Here is a 14,710-nt window from a genome sequence, read left to right on the forward strand (position 1 = left end):
AATGCAATTTTCCCTCGAAGCCCTTGAGCCAAGTCCCTTATGAAGATATTAAATAGGATCGAACCCAAGACCGAACCCTGCAGCATTCCACTGATCATTTCTGACGTTTTGGAGAGAGTACCGTTCACCACCACCCTCTGAAGTCTACCACTGAGCCAGTCTTTTACCCATGCAGTTAACATTTCTCCTAATCCCATCGAACTCATCTTGCTCAATAACCTGCGGTGTGAGACACTATCAAAAGCCTTACTGAAGTCCAAGTACATGACGTCCAGGGACTCCCCCATATCCAGCTTTTTCGTTACCCAGTCAAAGAAGCTGATCAGATTGGATTAGCAGGACCTTCCTTTTGTAAATCCATGTTGATGGGGGTCTCGTAGATTCTCGTCATTCAGGATTGTATCTAATTTGTGTTTGATTAGTGTTTCCATAATTTTACACACTATTGATGTGAGACTCACTGATCTGTAGTTTTCAGCCTCCGTCCTGCATCCCTTTTTGTGGAGTGGAATGACGTTAGCTGTTTTCCAGTCCAATGGGACTCTTCCTGTATTAAGGGAAAGATTGAAGAGCGCGGATAACGGTTCCGCTAGGACATCACTCAACTCTCTAAGCACCCTGGGATGTAGTTTGTCAGGTCTCATGGCTTTGTTCACTTTGAGCCTTGAAAGTTCGTAGTAGATGCTGCTGGACTTAAACTCAAAATCTCGAAACGGGTCTTCCGAGCTTTCCCTTGTCTGCAGCTGTGGACCGGATCCCGGCACCTCGCAGGTAAAGACTGAGCAGAAGTATTCATTTAGTAGTTTGGCTTTATCGGAGTCTGATTCTACATAGTTCCTGTCTGGTTTCTTAAGGCGCACAATCCCATCCGTATTCCTTTTTCTGTCACTGATATTCCTGAAGAAGGATTTATCCCCTTTTTTAATGTTCTCTGCTAGATTCTCTTCCATCCGGAGTTTGGCCTCTCTGACTGCTGTTTTGACGGCTCTAGACTTGGCCAGTTAGTCTTCTTTGGTCTCTCGTTTTCCTGATTGTTTGCAGGAGATAAATGCTTTTTTCTTCTTTTTTATGAGGTCCGAGATCTCCGCAGAGAACCACTGAGGTTTATTGTTCCTCCGCCGTTTACTTACTGTTTTTATGTAGAGGTTGGTTGCTTCGTGTAGGGTAGATTTCAGAGCTGACCACATTGCCTCTACATTATCAGTTACGGCATTATCAGCGCCCGATAAACGAAATCACCCTTGTTTTTGAAGTTAGTGTCCGTAAAGTTAAGGATCTTTGTGGATGTGTTAGATCTAGTGAATCCTTTCCTGAGGTGAAACCACACCATGTTGTGGTCGCTGGAGGCCAACTTATCGCCCACCGAAACCTCTGTAACACTTTCCCCATTGGTGAGTACCAGGTCCAGTATCGTCTGATCCCTGGTGGGCTCCAATACCATCTGTCTGAGTTGTGCTCCCTTTATGGAGGTTAGTAGCCTTTTGCTGCCACTGGTTGTAGCGGAAAGTTTGTTCCAATCTGCATCAGGCATATTGAAGTCCCCTAACAACACCGTGTCTCCAAGCAAAGTGATGGTCTTTATATCTTCGATTAGTTCTATATCTGTGTTTTCCTGTTGTCTTGGAGGTCTGTATACAACCCCAAGATACAGGCATTTGTCATTCCCCCTGGCCAGGTTCACCCAAAGGGATTCCCAGGTGTACTTGACGTCCGTGATCCTGGTAACTTTGATGTCCTCCTTAGTGTATAGTACTACCCCTCCCCCTGTTTTGCCCTCTCTGTCTCGATGAAGTAAGTTGTATAGCCATATCCCACCCATGGGAATCCGTGAGCCAGGTCTCAGATATCGCTACCGCATCTAGGTCAGCGTTCCTTATTTCCATTTCTAATTCCAGAATTTTATTACCTAAACTGTGGGCATTAACGTACATAACATACATTCCGGAACTTGGAGGCGAGGAGGATGGCAGTTTGAGTGCAGAGCTCCTCTCCCTAGACAATCTGCCTACTTTTTAATATCAGCAGCAGTGGGAGATCAATTGCTTTTACACCTAAGCAGCAACGGGACCAACCCACCAAAAACCCACAGTCCCGGTCCTGCAAAAATATGAGCTCCACCCTCCCTGCAGTTCGCTAGGAAAATCAACTGCTTTTACACCTAAGCAGCAGCAGGACCAGCCACCACTACCAAGAGCCCTTTGCCCCGATCCAGCCAGGCATGTGAGCTCCTCCCTCTGCAGTCCATTGGAGAGATCAATCTTCCTGCTTTTAAATATCAGCAACAGTGGGAAATCAACTGCTTTTACACCTCAGCAGCAGCGGAACTATCCGCAACTACCAAGAGCACACAGACCCGATCCAACCAAGAGTGTGAGCTCCACCTCCCCCTGCAGTCCACTAGGAAGATCAACTGTTTTTTACACCTAAGCAGCAACAGGACCAGCCACCACTACCGAGAGCCCTTTGCCCTGATCCAGCCAAACAAGTAAGCTCTTCCCCCAGCATTCCGTTGGAAAAATCAATATGCTTGCTTTTAAATATTATCAGAAGTAGGAGATCAACTGCTTTTACACCTAAGCAGCCTATAATAGGAGCCCTTGCCCCGATCCAACCAGGCATGTGAGCTCCTCCCCCTATATCCCGTTTAAGAGATCAATCTACCTGCTTTAAATATCAGCAGCAGTAGAAAAACAACTGCTTTTACATACAAGCAGCAGCGAGACCTACCGCAACCACCAAGAGCCCACAGACCCGATCCTGCCAGGAGTGTGAACTCCTCCCCCTGCAGTCCATTGGAGAGATCAATCTACCTGCTTTAAATATCAGCAGCAGTGGAGATCAACTGCTTTTACACCTAAGCAGCAACGAGACCAGCCACAACCACCGAGAGCACACAGACCCGATCCTACCAAGAGTGTGAACTCTTCCCCCCATGCAATCCGCTAAGAAGATCGACTGTCGGCTCCGGGCGGCTTTCCCGCAGAGGAGAGAATCCTGCATTCACCGTGGGCCTCATCTGGGGCAGCCTCCTTGGAGCGGCTGGGGCACGGGCAGTGTGTCTGGGAGGGAATGCATGGATGGGAGAACATCGCAGGGGAGGAGACATAGGCATCTTGGGACTGTCTGCCAAGTCTCTTCCCTGAAGAAGCCCTTTCTGGAAAAGTCAATCGCTCCTCCTAAACTTACTTGCTCCACTTCATCACTGACACTGAAACCGTGGATTGAAGACTTGTTTTGCCTTTTGTCTTTGTTTTGTTCTATTTCTTTCATTTAAATTTCTCCAGAATTCTACTGTTCAACGGCTCCCCCTTCTGCTTCTATTCCTTTCTCTCCTCTCTTCTACCTTCCAAAGTATTTAGATCAATGCTGTCTTGTTAAAATGTTTATTTTATTTTTATTTTTCCTCTAACTCTACTTTTCACTTCTCTATTACCCTCCAGGTACTTTAGTTAGATTGTGAGCCTTCGGGACAGTAAGGGAATTTTTCAAGTACCTTTCTTATTTCTAATCTTAATGTATATTTTCTGTAAACCGCTTAGAACCTAACGGATGTAGCGGTATATAAGAAATAAATTACATTACATTACATTACATAACCCTCCATACTTTATGTCCATTTACAGAATTGCATGCCGCTCAGCATCCTAACACATCTACATTCTCATCTAAAATGTAGGCGTAAAAAAGCAGGCCTAATTTTAGCGTTAGTTGGATGTGAAATAGGTACACACGACTTAAGAGTCACTTAAGCCTGCCAGAGGCGTCCACATATAGGTGAATGGGGCTTCTATTTTTGGGGTAAAGAGGACTCCAGTTTGATATTAAGATCAAAAGATGTTTAATAATGCATTACTTAAACAAAGCACATGAAAAAATATATATATTGCATACTAAACATTCTATTTTGGGGGTAAAGAGGACTTATCTTTGATAATAATGGAAAATGAAGTTAAATAATGCATTACTCAAGCAAAGGAAAAAAACTGCAGTGATGATGTACAAGATACCAAGGGCTCCTTTTACGAAGCCGCGTTAGCGGTTTTATACTTGTAATAGCATGCGCTAAACTGTCGGCCCGCTAGCCGCTACCGCCTTCTCTTGAGCAGGCGGTAGTTTTTCAGCTATTGCGGGGGTTAGCACGTGATATAAAGTCGCGTGCGATAAAGCCGCTAATGCGGCTTCGTAAAAGGAGCACCAAGTCTTTAATGAAGCGTCAAAAAATTATATATATATATATATATATATATATATATATATATATATATATATATATACATAAAACAGTTTGTATCCAAAAGGATTGATGAACCCGGACACTTCATTAAAGACTTGGTATCTTGTACATTATCACTGCAGTTTTTTTTCTTTTCTCTTCTGACTTGACATTTCACTGCAGTTTCGTTGGATTCTTTGTTTCTTGTTGCCTTACTCAAGCAAAGCACATCTATCTATCTATATAAACCTAATTTCCAAAAGGTTAAGAAAATAAAAAGAGAAACCTTACTCACAGTGGCTATAGTTCAGAGCTAGTGGACACATCTGCACAGTCTTGACATCATTGTGACATCATTAATATGCACCTAGATGGCAGAATGTCACTAAAAAATAATAGAAACCTCTGCCTAAAAGGAAACACCTGTGGCTCAGCGGTTAAAGGCACTTCTTCCATCTTCCACAGGTTATGGGTTCAAATCCACACACACACCCTTCAGTACCTTAACAGGTTATTTTTGGTCTCATAGAGAGTATGGGTTGTGGATTTTGCCATTTACATTTGCATTCTGCCCTTTCTAGGGTCCAGAGGGAAACTTATTTTTACCCTAAGATGGCTGTGATCACCTATGGGATCTCAGCATTGTCCTAACATTACTTTTGATGCTTCTGTTCAAGATAATGTAATCTGTTTATCTTAAATATATCACCTGGAAAGTTTTCTTCCTAGTAGCAGTTATCTTGGTTAGAAGAATGCATGAATGTCAAAACTTGCTGATTTATAATCCACATATTCAGTTTCATCATAAGAGGATGGTTCTTTGAAGTTGTCACAAGTTTTTACCAAAGGTGAAAAATAGGGACACATGGCCAGATTCTATAAATGGTGCCTAACTTGGTAGGCACCTAGAAAAGCAGCACCAACTGCACGTCAATCAAAGTTAGGTGATATTTGTAAAATCGTGCCTAGGGGTGCCTAAATTGACTTAGGTAGAGATTGGCATGTACACCTTAGGCACTAGTATATTAAGCCAAGGTTTTCTTGGCCTAAAATACCGGTGCCTAAATCAGTCCATGCCCAAACTGTGCCCTTAATCCACCCCTAATCATAAGTGCCTCAGTGTAGACACCTACATTGAAGTGGTAGGCGCTTATCAAGTTAGGGGCCTACTGGTAAATTAATTTTTTAATTTTTTTTAATGGTGTCTAAATTGACTTAGGCATCGGTAGGTGTGTACACCTTAGATACCGGTATATTAAGCCAGGGTTTTATTGGCCTAAAATATTGGCACCTAACTCGGTCTACACCCAAACTCCTCCCCTAATTATGCCTACCTACTGGTAAGTGCCTTAGTGTAGATGCCTATATCAAAGTGGTAGGTTCTACTGAGTTAGGTGCCTACTGGTAAATTAATTTTTTAAATAATTTTTTATTGTTTTTTGATAGCGTCTAAATTGATTTAGGCACCGGTAGGCGTGTACACCTTAGGCACTGGTATAGTAAGTCAGGGTTTTCTTGGCCTAATATGCCAGTACCTAAGGTAGCACCATAGAAACATAGAATATGATGGCAGAAAAGGGCCATTGGCCTAACAAGTTTGCCCACTCAAGAACCCTCTCCCTTAAGCACTTCCTCGAAGTGAACCCACATGTTTATCCCATCTTTTCTTAAAATCGAGCACGTTGCTGGCCTCAACTACCTGAAATGGAAGATCATTCCTACTGATGCCTAACTCAGTCTATGCCCAAACTCCTCCCCTAATCACGCCTACCTACTGGTATGTGCCTGGTGTAGAAGCCTACATCAAAATGGCAGGCGCATACCGAGTTAGGCGCCTACTGGCAAATTCATTTTTTAAATCATTTTAAAAATTGTTTTTAATGGCGTCTAAATTGACTTAGGCACCGGTATGCATGTACACTTTAGGTACTGGTATTAAACCAGAGGTTTTTTTTGTCTAAAATATTGGAGCCTAAGGAAGGTGCTTACTGGCGCCTAACTCAGTCCATGCCCAGACTCCGCCCCAAATCCACCCCTAATCATGCTACTTGCTGGTGGTCGCCTTGGTGTAGATGCCTACATCGAAGTGGTGTTAAGCACCGACTGTCAAATTAATTTTTTTAATCTTTTTTTTATTGGTTTTTAAAGGAGCTTTCAGTTATCAGTGCCAATGAAACCAATTAAGCAAAAAACAAATTAAGTTGGATGCCTAGATCAGCTGGGTGAGCTGATCTAGGCACCTAATGTAGGTGTTTTTTTGAAAATAGAATCAGCGCCCTAGTGCTTACAGTATAATCTCGTTATAACGGACTTCAAGGGACCTGGAAAAACAGTCTGTTATATCCAGAGTCCGTTATATCCAGAGTTGCATTTTTTAAAAAACTTTATTTAGGTCAACTTGAAACAACGTCCAATCAGTGAACAACAGTCACTGCATAACCATATCAGCAGGAACAAAATTCAGCAAAACATTGGTATGGCACGAAATGATTGCAAAACCAGAACACTAAAAGATGTCTGAAGCATTATGTCGTTCTGTACTGGAAATAAAAGTACTCTGCCATTTTCTTCTGGGCTGCATTTTGATACTATATCACCGGCACGCCATGCACCTTGTACGCGGAGCCTGCATGTCCGTTATAGCTGAAGAAAACTACAGCTAAAAGCGGCTCTGGGGACCAAATTGGTTGTCCGTTATATCCGAAAGTCCGTTATATGCGAGTCCGCTATATGCGATGATTTTCTGTATGTTTATAATGGCGCACGGCCAAGACCAGCGGACCTTGTCCGCTTTAGGCGAGGTTCTGTTATAAGCGAGTCCATTATATCGAGATTATACTGTATTACATTGTATTTACACAAGAAAGCCCTCCGTTTTCTAGACTATAAACAAGCTCTCACTCCCTCAAAAGAACTGAATCCATCAGAAAATCTAAACAGTCCTCTGAATTCTTTGACCCCGATGAACTGGCATGCCAGTTGCCAAATGAACTCTAGCAAATTGGCTGGCATCTTGCATCCAATTCTGTTATGAACCAGCTGCTGTTCCTCAAGTACTAAAGTAAAATCTCATCAACTCGGTGCCACGGCTGCTACTGCAGCTCTCCTGAATTCTGCATCGCTTTATACTGTTTGTAAAGTAGCAGCCAGATCCTCACTTATTATCTTTACCTCGGGCTATTGCTTGGACTAGACCACAGTAAGAGTTGTGCTTAGCAGTGTTTGTGATATTACAACTGTCTCACATTTATGACCACCTCTGGGAAAACATGACTAGAGTCATGGATCCAGAGTGTTACCAATGGATGATTTTCACATCACAGGTCCAAAAACAATATTGTATATAGGGTATACAGTGGGACCTTGGTTTACGAGCATAATCCGTTCCAGGATCATGCTCGTAATCCAAAACACTCATTTATCACAGCAAAGATCCCCATAGGTCTTAATGCAAACTCAGAAGATTTGTTCCACAACCAAAGTTTGCAATGGTGGCCCAGGGGTGAGTACCTGCCTGCGGGTGCTGCAGCGATTCCAAAGTGGTGCCTTCCTTCCCTCGAGGTCCCCGTGTGGCTGCCATCCGTCAGCGCCTCCCGGCTCCCATCCAAGCCGGCCGCCATCCTAAACGAGCATGCGCGCAGCTTCACCTCTCCTCTCCTGTCAGCCGCTGCCCCGATAACATGCTCACCACGTACATGCACGCAGGACGTCCTGCGTGCTTGTAAGTGGTGAGCGTATTGTCAGGGCAGCGGCTGACAGGAGAGGAGAGGTGAAGCTGCGCGCATGCTCGTTTAGGATGGCGGCCGGCTTGGATGGGAGCCGGGAGGCGCTGATGGACGGCAGAGGCATCGGCCAAAGCAGGAGGGCAGCCGCAAGGGGACCCCGAGGGAAGGAAGGCATCACTTTGGAATCGCTGCAGCACCCGCAAGCAGATATTCACCCTGGGCCACCATTGCTGAGTGCTCGTTTATCGGGGCAGTGCTCGGTTTACGAGACAAAAGTTTGCTGAGTATTTTGCTCGTCTTGCAAAACACTCGCAAACCGGTGCACTCGTAAACCGAGGTACCACTGTATACATAAAATGAATGTATTATGTATTGTAAACTTGTTCTGAAATTATGTCAAACTGTAACCTGTCAACTATATAATACTGTGTTTCCCCGAAAATAAGACCTACCCCAAAAATAAGCCCTAGTCCCTGATTCGCCGGCAGCAGTGCTTCCCCCGCCCACACCCGCTGCACAGCCAAACCCCCTCTGACTCTCCCATCTTTTCCGTCCGAACCTCATTGACCCTCCGACCGCAAAACCTACTACCTCTCTCCACAGAGCAGCATCGACAGCACTCTAAACAGGCTGCTTCGTGGCCTTCTCCCGCCGGGGCATTCCCTCTGCCACATTACTGATGATGTCATCAGCAACGTGGTGCACGGAAGGCCCTGGCGGGAGAAGGCCGCAAAGCAGCCTGTTTAGAGTGCTGCCGACACTGCTCTGTGGAGAGAGGTATGTAGGTCTCGCGGTCGGCGTGGTTCGGATGGGAGGGAGAGATGGAAGGATGGGAGGGTCAGCGGGGGTTCGGCTGCATTGCGGGGGGCTGCTCAAGACTTCTGCTGCAGCTGCACGGAAGGGAGAGATAGAATCTGGGCAAGGGTTCTGCTGCACGAGGGAAGGAGGCATAGAAAGATGCTGCAGAGGGAAGGAAAGAGGCACATGTGGGGGAGAGAAAGGAAAGAGGAAGAATTGGGGTGGAGGAGAGGAAGGGAGAAATGATCATTGTACATGAAAAAAATAAGACCTACCCCAAAAATAAGACCTAATGCGTTTTTTTTGGGCCCCAAATTAAAATAAGACACTGTCTTATTTTCAGGAAAACACAGTATATATATGTTTAACCTGTAACACGTTTTGAGCTCTTTGGGGACAATGGGATAGAAAATGAATTAAATAATTAAATAAATAAAAATATATAAGATGCCCAAAAGCACCAAATGCAGTTATAGCTAACCATAACAGAAACACTCTAACTCTGTATAGTAACACCATTACTGAAGCTCATACATCATAGTTCATGTATTGTAACACTATTATAGAAGCTCATATAAACCACTCTGAATTGATTCCACGGCCATTCATAGCGATATAGGTTTCAATAAACGATAAACATGTTTGAAATTCTGAAACATTTTTATTTTTTCATATAAAAGAATGGGATTTGGACTGCTATTGCAATTGTTTGCTTCAATAGAATTCATTAAAACCTCTTTTTTTAATGCTTTTGATGACTTCAGTTATGTTTTCCCAGAGATGGTTCTGTTTTTGATATGCATAATGATCAATGTGTAAAGAGATGAGCAAACCTGAGCTTGGCAGTCACCCACTTGTGTGCCTGACTCAGTTCTGCTTGATGAAAGGCATCCTTCTCTTCCCCATTCTTGCCCGTCTGAAGCAGGCGTTTTCCATGGACAGCAGGATTGATCAAGCACACCGTTCTTCCCACCTCTCCAAAAGTTGCATTGATCCCTGAACCACAAAACTAACCCGTGTTGCTCAGAAAGTTTCTGGATGGGGAAAGGCTGCCCAGACTACATTTTAAAGTTCTGTTGTTCTGAGAAAATTGCTCTGTTCCAGCGATGTGCAGTGTTACTACTCATTTGTGCATCCGATCAGGCCTGGTTTCTATTAGAAACACTTGTTACAGGTGAGCAACAACGTTTTGTACCAAGTGGTACGAATCCTAGTCTGCCTTTTGCCAACTTAATGGTAGGGTTGGTGTGGGCAATGATATGTTTTATATCTTCTTCTTTCTGCCCTTCTGCTGCCTGTTCATTTTCCCCATTACATGATATATCCTGCTTGATCCAGTTTCTGTCCAAGTCCTTATATAATAATAATAATAACTTTATTCTTCTATACCGCCATAGTCGAGAGACTTCTAGGCGGTTCACATTTGAAGAAGGTTGGATAATCGGTGAATTACAGGAGGCAAGAAGTGAGGGTTACATAAGAAATAGATAGAGGATATATGTCATGTCCATCTGTCCAAGTTAGATTGTAAGCTCTTCCTAGCAGGGACCGTTTATAAATGTCAAAATGTGCAGCGCTCCTTATGCCTTTCATCGTTATATAAGTGATAAGTAGGGGGGAAGAAGAGGGGACATGGATGCTAGACCCATAAAGAGGAAAGGGGGTGAGAAGGAAGAGATGCTTGACTGTAGAGAGAGATGCCAGTGCATGGGGAATAGGGAAGGGATTCAGGGTGCAAGTGAGAAAGGTGTTTAGTGGGATGAGGAGACATGGATCCTGGACCCGTAAGTGGGGGGTGGGGAGATGGTAGAGAGAGTGACTGAAACCAGAAAGGGGATGGGAAGGGAGGAGGAGATTCTTAGCCAGTGAAGAAAAGGAGAGAGATGCCAAGGAGGGGATTTAGGGTGCAAGTGAGAGAAGGGTGGGATTTAGAGGGAGACAGGACTGCAGCTGGAGTGAGAAGACTGAAGGCTGGAAGCCAGAGCTGCCTTCAAAAACTTGACATATGTAGCAAATCAGATCCTTAGGGACATGGCACTATAGCACATTAGATGGGGGACCACTGCAGAGCCACAGAGCTGGCTCCCAAAGCACAATGTTTTTTAAGAATTTCCTCCTGTATTTGGCTTTGTAGAAAAGCTCAGCAATGTATTATCTTTTATGTACAAATTGAATCACTCTTTGATAAAAGAAAATTGTGTAGTTGCTGTGTCAAGTCATTGCTCATTTGGTTTTGACCTAATGAAGGGAGTAGAGCTCTGAAAAGCTAGTCAGAAATGTATTTAGGGCTCCTTTTACAAAGGCGGTTTAATGCACGTAATACCGTGCGCTAAACCGCCGGCAGCGCTAGCCGCTACCGCCTCCTCTTGAGCAGGCGGTAGTTTTTAGGCCAGCGCGGGGGTTAACGCGTGATGAAAAGTCACGTGCGTTAACCCCGCTAGCGCGGCTTGATAAAAGGAGCCCTTAGTCAATAAAAGGATACAACTTACAACTCTTTTATTGATCTTTATATCTAGATTAGCAATAAATAGAACATTTTTTTTAAATCATATTCAAATAGTATTTTAACTTTGCAAAATTTTATACAGTATGGGCAGCTAAATTAGCAGTCTAGTGTTTTTTTTTGTTGTTGTTTGTGTTTTTTTAAAGCCTTACGTTGACCTTTTACATGGGCATATTGACTTTCTTGAATGCCACCTGCAGTATTTGTTTTCCTTCTTGAGCTGATTGAAAATAGGTTAAAGATTTTCACTCACACACACGTTGTTTAGAAGCAGCTGACATATTCTCCGGAGGAGCATGCTGAATAGCAAAACTCTTAGGCGGCAGAGGAAGGCACAATACGATTAGATGAACATGAGATGCCTTCACCTATTTTTGCAAAGTAATGACTTTAGCATTCAAATGACAAAAATTTAGGCTGAGCACAATTCTAAGTAGTGCATTCAGTATACACGGAGAGGATAATAACGATAATCCCCACATAGAATCGGAGACCTGCAAGATTATTCTCAGAGGGAACTTCATTGCAGAGTTTCCCTTTGAAAATCCCTCCCCAGTATGCACTATACGGGTACGCACTGTGGGATCAGTTCCATAAAGTGTGCCAAAATGGAGTGCACAAAGCATACATTCTATAATGACATCAAGGCACTCAGATTTCATTATAGAATACTAGGGTGGATGACAATCAATGATTGAAAAAAACAAAAAATAAAAATCAGATTTTTGGGGTTTAATTGTTTTTAAATAAAATTTTTTTTTTGAGGAAAAAATCTATCTAAAGATACAGTAGATTTCTATTTAAGATACAATTAGGTCCTTTTTCAAAACTGTAGCCCATTTTTTTAGTGCTGGCCGTGGTGGTAAGAGCTCTGACACTCATAGAATTCCTATGAGCGTCGGAGCTATTACTGCACTAAAAACCTAAACCTAAAAACCTAAGGGCTCCTTTTACAAAGGTGCGCTAGGGCCTTAACGCGCGCAATAGCGCACGTTAAATTCCCCAGTGCGCTAGCCACTACTGCCTTCTTTTTAGGAGGTGGTAGATTTTCAGCTATAGCGCACCTTCGTACAAGGAGCCCTAAGCCTGTTACTGCACTATAAACCACACTATGGTTTTATAAAAGGGGGGATTACGAGGGGGGCACTGAAAAGTTCTCTGCCCAATCAATGAACTGCCTAAATTCTGAGCTTTGTTTTGTCGCTGAAAAGAGTGTTATCTTATTTCTTTAAGTGCTAATTTGCAGAATCGAAATTCTATGTTTTGACTGTTTCAGATCATCAATTGAACTATATCCACATCATTCTCGTCTTTGTTGGGTTGAGAACTTTTCAGCACCCCATTATATAGTCCAAAAGTTATTCATCATGAAATAAGGATTGTTTTTTTAACTAATGTAGCATGAGGCTGTATATTCATGCAATGTTTACATTTCGGAGAGGTAAATGAATTCCATTAATCTTTTTATAATGTCACAGGCATGATTTAAATCAAATCCAAACTATAAAGAATTGGTATTAATGGTGATAATCTGTCCTTAAATAACCCTGGAGGTGAAAAAGAAAAATGTGCTTCCCGAAATAAAAAGAATTAAAGAAAACAAGATAAATAAAAGGATCAGTCAGTACGGGCTCAGTGCCCTCGTTACAACCGTTGGCCCCGGGCAGGTGTTTATGAAGTGACAAGCACTTAGAAATAAATCTAAATAAACCCTGCCCCGTACATCATATTATCCTTATATTATATATAATTTGTGTACAAAAATATAAATATACGTTACAAGATAATCGGGAGCACAGTCATCCCCAGATTAAAGCAAAAGGAGAGAAAATCACCCCAAAGAAAATCTCCCTGAAACCTAATATAAAAAAACACAAAATGTGAGAATGAAAAAATCAAAAATACAAAAAGTGACCAAAATCGTCAAAAAACAAATATAAATATCAATATAATGTCCTCAGTCTCATCCATCAAACCACAGCGCAGTGAGCCCTGTGCACCTGTCACAAATAGTTCATAAAAGTGATAAAAAATAGTGAAAAACAGTGAGAAGTACTTAGCTCAATAAATCCAAAGCGGGACAAAGTTCAAAGTTCACCAATCATCGCTGTTCAATTCCGCTCGTTAATCAGTCCCGCTCATATAAGTTCACTCAATGAAGAGTCATAACTGTTAGTCCATTCACCGTTATACTTAAATCACTCAGTCCCATACAGTAAAAAGTTCACTACACATTTTGTTCACTCTTCAATGATATTCACTACTCATTTTGCTCGCTACTCATTTGAGCGAGCAAAATAATTCAAATAATATAGCTATGACGTTAATGCTTTTCTAGAATACATGTCGTATCCATTGCAACATAACGGGCATTTTACTGGTACTGTAATGTGCCATGTTCTAAGTTTATGCACATACCAACCTAAGCTGTATTTGTAGTGTGCTGTTTTTTGGGTTTTTTTTTTCCTTTTTACCTATTATACAAAGCTAATTATGGAATTTGAATTTTAGTATAGTTAAAACTATACTAAACAGTGATCAAGGCACTAGATAATGTTCTGTATCCTGAGGTTTCTATAGGGCAGTGCTGAAGTACATGGGGCACTTTGTCTAAGCCCAGAAGATTGCTTTAATGAGAAGTAAAGGGCTATTTTCCAATTACGAGGAATAAATGTATTAGGTTTCTGTGTTATGTCAACCTACCTTAATTTGATTACTGTGAAAGAAATGGATTTATCTGTCAGTGTTACTTAATTAAGTCTCCTCATTGATGTTATACAGAGTAATATAGTGTGGTTTTCACATTTATGTCTAACTAGACAAAGAAAATTGGTTGCAAGTTCAGATACGACCCTTGAAGATAAGCATACAGAAATAATAGTAAGTCATTTCTAAGGTTTCTTAGGCAACAATCTGAGTATCCTAGGTGGGAAATCTTAAAAAAAATTATTGCTTAGAGCATGTTTATGTACAGTTTCAAAACTACAAATGGTTAGTGAAAATTGTAAAATAATATATTTGTAAATTCTTACTCAGATTAGTAATTGAATCCCCAGGGTCACCTATATTTGTAACAGCATCATAAATTTGACGTGCAATAATATACAATTTACAAGGCTAGATTTAAGATGTTGGTTCCCATAGGCACTGGGAATGGGAGAATATCTGCCTCTCAGAAATCAACAAAAAACAGTGTGAAGTGGTTTCACTAGATCATCTCTCTCCAGATGTGTTCTGCTCCTGTTAGCTTCTTTCCATGTCATGTCTCAACTAGGGCCCTGCATTTAATATACAGGGCTGACAGCATACAGGTACGATGTTATCTGCAGTGCCATATAGCATGGCTGGCTATGCTGCCACTGCAAGTAAAATATTGCAGGACCATGACACCACTGATGTTGATGACCCCTAGCAGTAGTCTAGTGGTACTACTGCTAGGAAGCATCAGTGTAATTTTAGATGATGGTACCA

At 42.2% G+C, this 14,710-nt stretch overlaps 1 protein-coding gene across 12 annotated transcripts in view; it reads left to right on the forward strand.

Moving 5' to 3' along the window:
- Nucleotides 1-14,710, forward strand: part of TCF4 (transcription factor 4) — a 901,809-nt gene that overhangs the window by 221,477 nt on the left and 665,622 nt on the right. Inside the window, exon 1 of one of the 12 annotated variants that reach the window (XM_033934066.1) lies at nt 14,059-14,119. The exons of the other annotated variants lie outside the window; for them this stretch is intronic. The gene's annotated coding sequence lies outside the window, so the exon portion shown is untranslated. Of the gene's footprint in view, nt 1-14,058; nt 14,120-14,710 lie in introns of those variants that run through there. 12 annotated transcript variants of the gene reach the window in all.

This window comes from Geotrypetes seraphini, chromosome 1 (genome assembly GCF_902459505.1).
Source record: "Geotrypetes seraphini chromosome 1, aGeoSer1.1, whole genome shotgun sequence".
NCBI classification, from domain to species: Eukaryota; Metazoa; Chordata; class Amphibia; order Gymnophiona; family Dermophiidae; genus Geotrypetes; species Geotrypetes seraphini.